Genomic DNA, 6,267 nt, shown 5'->3' with positions numbered 1-6,267 from the left:
GCAATTTCATTCTCTATTTTAGGCCTCTGATTCTTATTACAATTTAGTCTTGAATTAGGGATTCCATAAAACCTCAAAATTGCATGTTTAACTCAACAGTCTCAAGTCTGTTGTAATATTTCAAAAATTTCTTTCTCTCTTTGAGTTTTCATTGGAAACTGATATCTTCAAAAGGCTCACTCTTTCTAGATCTGTTTTCCTAAAATATCTGTAGTATAGTTAGTCTGATAACTGCCTTACGTCATTGCACTTTTCCGGACTAATACATGCTTCTCATATCTCTGACCCAACAGTATCAAAAAAGAAATGCCAGAAACCTTTTGCTTACACATTTTATATTTTTAAGTTGATCTGTTCGTCCTTAGAAAGAGACAAAATTTTTGCTTAAGCTTTCTGTGGCATTTCTGGGGAATGTTTATTGCATTGAAATGTTTAGTTTATTAGCTATAGCAATTTAATAACTTACCACTTCATCTTTCTTGTTTTGAGAAGCTGTTTCTTCCTCCATTTCTGGTACTGTAACAGTTCTTAGATAATGATCTGTGGGGAGCTTGCGTCAGAACATCATCTTTATAATGCTGAGCAAGCTAGCAAGCATAAAAGCAAAGAGGTTATGAAGCAGAGAAAGAGAGAGAGAAAGATCTTAGTAGGCCTCTACCACAATAAAAAGTTAATGAAAATCACAATACTACAATACTGCAACAATGCTATATTTTACCCCAGGCCTTAAAAGGATACCTGCTTAGTACAATTAGATGAGATAGAAAAAAGGCACAAGGACATGCAGAGTCACAGATTTAGACTTGTGCTTGAAGTTACAAAGCAATGAACTAAACTGCTGAGAGTCATAAAGCAAGTCAGCAACAGATCCAGAAACTGATGGTATATTTTCTGCTTTCAGTACAATGACCTGGTCACTAGATCATATTGCCTTCAAAGTAAATATTTAGATACTTTTTCAGGTTAATTATAGTTTCATTAAGCAAAATTAATTTGGGGGTATTTTCAGGTCAAACACTATTTTGCAGGTTCTTTTGCTCACAGAAGTTACACATGCAAAAAGATGAATCCTTTAAAGGTCAGGAAAAATACTAAAGAACATACACACCCATTCTGCAAGGCTGATGCCAAGTTGCTGTACATCTTTTCATGAAAAAAGAAGAAATATTAAGAGTGTTGAGTAATGAAATAGCACTAGAATCAGAACCTCATTTGCAGCTGACAGACATAGAACATCTATCCAAATATTCTTTTTCACTTCAGTATTATTCACAGTGCTAAAAAGGATTTGTCAGTCCAGCAGAAATGAAATATAAATCTATGTGCTTGGTATGAGAAATGGTGCTTTTGTAAATAGTGCAATACACCAGATTTTTCAACTGCATCTTCAATTATAAAGGTACTTAAAGGACCATATAAAGGGACTGTATTATCAAGGAGCTATGAGAGAACACAGAAAAAATGCTTTGCTTTGGTTATGGTAAGTCCACAAGACAAGCACTGCAGACACTACATTAATGATTTGGGAGGTTTTGTTTTATAATTTATCTATCCAAAGAAGTTAAGCACTGATGCATTCATTTGTTTTCATTACTCCTAAAAGAACATCATAGCAATGCCCAGAGAATTGAAATGTGACACAATAACCAAAAGCACATCTGGAAAATGTATGCTTAATATGACAAGTACACTTAGCCTAGTAAATGCTTAACCCTTTGGTTTCTCTCCTCTATGGCAATGGTTCCGGTGTTAGTTAGAAGAATTCTGATTTTGTAAGTGCCTCAAAGTGTGCTAATTACCTCATTTCTAAGAAACGTTATATTGTGCCTGGCACCACCCTTTAGCATCCACTCTGCTCAGCAGAAATCTTTTGGCAAAGGAGAGTTCTTGCTACATTTAATTAGCATTCCCTCCCATTATAAATAATTGTTCCTCATTTTCTACTAATTCTTTCTAGGCCATTGATTTCCAGTAACAGTAGACAAACCTCAGCAAATTGTTTCATGATCCTTCCATGTCAACTTTGTTACTGCTGCCACCCACCCAACCCTCTGCTCCACGGTATATTAATGCTTATATTTAATGGAAGATAGATACTAAAACTATTTGGAAATTCGAGCTGGTGCATAAATGTGGCCATCAGGCTGGTTGGAAGAATGTTTATGTCGAGAATATGGTTGCCCATATTATGCTTGTATCTCCTTTGGATAAGACTTTGATTTCTGAGTGGTATTTTGAGCTATTACATGTTGATATAATGGATAAGATTTAGTTCAATAGGAAGACACCGATAGTAGTAACTATGTATGGACTACGTATGTGTTTAAAGCCCCTGTGTAGTCAAGGGGGATGTGGTCAATATAGTCAAGAGCTGTTGAAAGAGTTATTCAGGTAATCAGCCAGTAAAGCTGAGTGTCTGGTGCTATTTGAAATGATCTGATCTGGCCACCCACTGTACTCCAGACAATCACAGATCTCTTTTAAGTCCTGTGTCATATCTGTCATGCAGATCTCTCAGATGACCAGAGTATCTGAAATGAAGATAGAAGTCTATGTAAGTGAAAGTAGTGGTGAGTTGTATCAGTTTCCAGGTTACCCTGACCCTCAACTGTCATTAATTTGTCATGATCTTAGATAGTGCTCCGTGCACATATATTTGGGTGTTATAATCATAAACTGAAACTACATCTATTGGCCTGACTAGCTTGGGATTTCAGACTGAAGGATTCACCTCTCTCTGCGACGCTGCTGTATTTGATAACATTTCTGTCACCATGGTGCCCCAGGGAGGTAGATATTACCAAAGCATTCTTGACTGAAGACCTTTCATTTCCTACTCTCCTCTCACCCTGTAATAAACAGGCCTTTTTTTGTTGCTGAGATAGTGAGACTCTTCTTTCTCAGGATGATTCAGAGGTAGAGGTAGATCTGGAGTCTAGAACTTGGCAGAGCTCAACTCAAGTCACTGTGCTCCATATAAATCCTGGGTGACTATGCTACTTAGCTTCTCAGTGTTTCACTGGACTCTGATAGATGGATTCCAGTGTGATGAATTACTAGAAATACACGGCACAAATCTGGACTTATGGGACTTTTTTCTCTTTACTATTCCTAGAGATATTGAACAGGAAAAAGATACACTTTGTTTTTTAATGTTATAAATGAGTTGTCTGGCATTAAAATTATTACATCAGTAGTATCTGGAATCCCAGGCAGGCATTTCTAACAGTAGTTAGGAAAAAATAAGTTATACTAAATGTTTCAAGCTTAATTATACAATGTTAGGAACCAACATAAAATTATAATGATGTAAACGAGTATGATAGCAGTTCAGCTTCTACACACTGTCAGTCATTGATTTATTTGCTAAAATACATATTAGTTAAAACAGTAAAGTTCTACCACTTTGCTGAGTAGTGGATGGAGAACCCCTACTGAATAACAGACTTTCAGCATTCAAATTTGAATTTATCTTCTTAATCAAATCTCTACACAACAGAAGAACTTAGAGTGTTGAGTATCATCAATCCTGTTGTACAATAAAGGACAAAGATGGTGAATTTCCTAAACTTATACCTTATTCTCTTTCTCTTCTCTTCTCACATGCATTTATACAGCCTATCTCCCTGGTAAATTATAGCTCTTATGCTAATATACCATATTGACATTTCTTCTTTTTTGATAAATGTGAACACTCAAATCTCTCAGTGAAAGGATAGACATGTTCCAGTCAACCCTTTAAACCTAGTCCATTTCCTGGAACTGAAAGAGTCTTTCAGAAGGTTTGAGTTTTTTTTTTTTTTTTTTTTTTTTTTTCCTTTTAATTTGGTTTCTTCTAAATTCTTTCTCAGTCTTGACTGTATAACTTTTTTCATTGGTAACATTTGCCATCATTAAGTTCAGGAAGATTTCCCCATCTTTTCTCAGGCTTTTCAGTAACCATGTTGTGGCTGTCTCTACTGGCACATTCTGTTCCTAATTAGGTTTACAGATATTTTGACTCACTCTCTGGTCTCACTAATGCCTCTTTCTGTCCTGTAATGGCATTTTGTCACTGGTCTGAGTGTCTTTCTCTTTTTGACTTTTCTGAGTGTGTTGAAGAGTATAGAAATAATAATTCTTTCCTTTTATATATATAGAAGATGGTTCCACGCATTTTTCATTTTTCTCCTTATAAGCTTGCAAATGTCTTTGACGATTTTTCCTTCATTCTTCCTTATTTTATCCACTCCTTTCCTTGGTGTGGACTTTAATGAGGACTTTACTTAGTGTGGATTCATTGGTCCTTCTTGGTAATTTTCACTGCATTTCATCATTGACTCATCTCCTTCAGAACAAAACTGAATGTACATGTATGTATGACTGTATAAGGTCCCTTAATTGGCATGTTTGAGACCTATTATTGCCGCTTCGTTATTAACCACTGCTTCTCATTTGAGAACTTATTACTACAAGGGCAGTGGGTCAAAGCACTCTCATGCCCTACAAGGGACTCTCATGCCCTAAGACCTTTCATATTTGCAATATGTGTTTTGCTACTGTGCTTGCTAGGATTGATTGCTCATAATCTTTTTTTTCTACACTTAGATGAGTAGTTACACTCAGTGCCTGTTAGACATGGAAACAAATAATTAAGCAATAACCACAAGTAATGGAAATAAAAAGAATCACATCAGCTAGCTTGTTATTAGAGAAGTACAGTTCAGTTTTACAGCTGTGAACATTATGGCTATTTTACAGCATTTGCTCATATATCCTAGTTGTTCTGTGGCTAAAACTGTAGAACCCTGTGTGTCATAATAGCCTTTAAGTACTGCCACAGGATGACTCTGAGGAAATGATAGCAATCTAAAATGTGACTAACTAGCAAAATTTGTCCTCTGAACTTTCTGAGATGTTAAATTGGACTCTTCCCTTCAGTAAGTTATTGCAGCTCAGATGAAATCAAAGATCTGTAGTAATTCAAAGGATTTAAGAATTGTTCCCATTGTATTCAAACAATGGGATGACAGTTCTTAACATTAACATAAATAAATATGTGCTTCATTTCAGAAGAAAGAAAACTGGGTGAGATGAATCATTCAACATCTGCTCCAGCAAAGACAAATGGTGTTTTAAAATTTCTTGCATAAACATGTAAAGGAATACCTATACCTACAGTGTAGGCATCACTGTTGGACAGACTGGGTATATCTATAGTAATAAAACTAGTGATGATACCTTATACTTATTTAACACCTTTCATCACAAAGTACATTATCAAACATTAATTATTCGAGCCTCAGAACATGTCTGTAAAAGACTGTTATACCATTGTGCAGATTGCACACAGAGATTAAATAGCTTGGTTTAGGCCACACAGCGAGAGAGCAGCAGAGCCAAAAGGAGAGCATGAGTGTTGGCTTCCAGCCCCAAGCTCTGACTACTGGACTTCACTTCCTTAATACTTAATTCCCATATTGCTTCTCTAATACCACTACTGAAACTATTGAACATTTGAGCATTTCATAAAGTTTGGTGTAAAATCAAATTGGTGATCATGTTTCTCTTGCCTGTCTCCTTTACAACATCACAAAATATTTTTATTGCATTTTTAGGTGCCTCATCTTACACTGCCCCAGGTTGCCTATCCCTGGTGGGGAGCAGCCTGACACTGTGTTTCTCCTGTCCCCTGTCCCCAGTATACACTGCTGGCTGCTGTTGCTGCTTTGCCTTGCTAGCTTTCTTCATGGCCTCAGTGCTATGCCTTTAGCTCTGTTGTGTGAGTGGCTAGACCAATTTGTGCCTAAGCAATTCCAGCTATATGCTCGTTGATGTGAAACAGATGTTTCTCAGGCATGGGCAAAAGCTTTCAGTATTGCTGTTCCTGTAGTTTACACAAGCAGATGACATATTTGCCAGTCACAACCTTCCTTGAGCTTGTGCTGCAACTTTGGTGCACATGTGCCTATGTGAATGTGAACAAGTAAAGGAAGAAGAAGGAAGATGAAGAGCGGGTGGCAGACCAGTGAGGAGAGAGAATAGTACTCCAAGCATCTGCCGCTCTCAGCAATGAATGAAGTAAACGCTGCTTTTCCGTGCTGCCTCTAGCGTGCCCTGAAATTGCCAGATACCGCTTAGTGGGAAATCACTCTCTTAACTAATTCCCACAGGCTGCTGTGAGTGCTCACTTGCTATGCTGCCCCACGGTTTTGACAGCTTTGCATAGGTTCTGTTTCCTGTGACTTTAATGACTTCTTTATACTCTCTGTATTTCATGCTGCTCCT

The sequence above is a fragment of the Rhea pennata genome, chromosome 2 (assembly GCF_028389875.1).
Source record: "Rhea pennata isolate bPtePen1 chromosome 2, bPtePen1.pri, whole genome shotgun sequence".
Taxonomy (NCBI): domain Eukaryota; kingdom Metazoa; phylum Chordata; class Aves; order Rheiformes; family Rheidae; genus Rhea; species Rhea pennata.
This window is presented reverse-complemented; position numbering follows the sequence as displayed.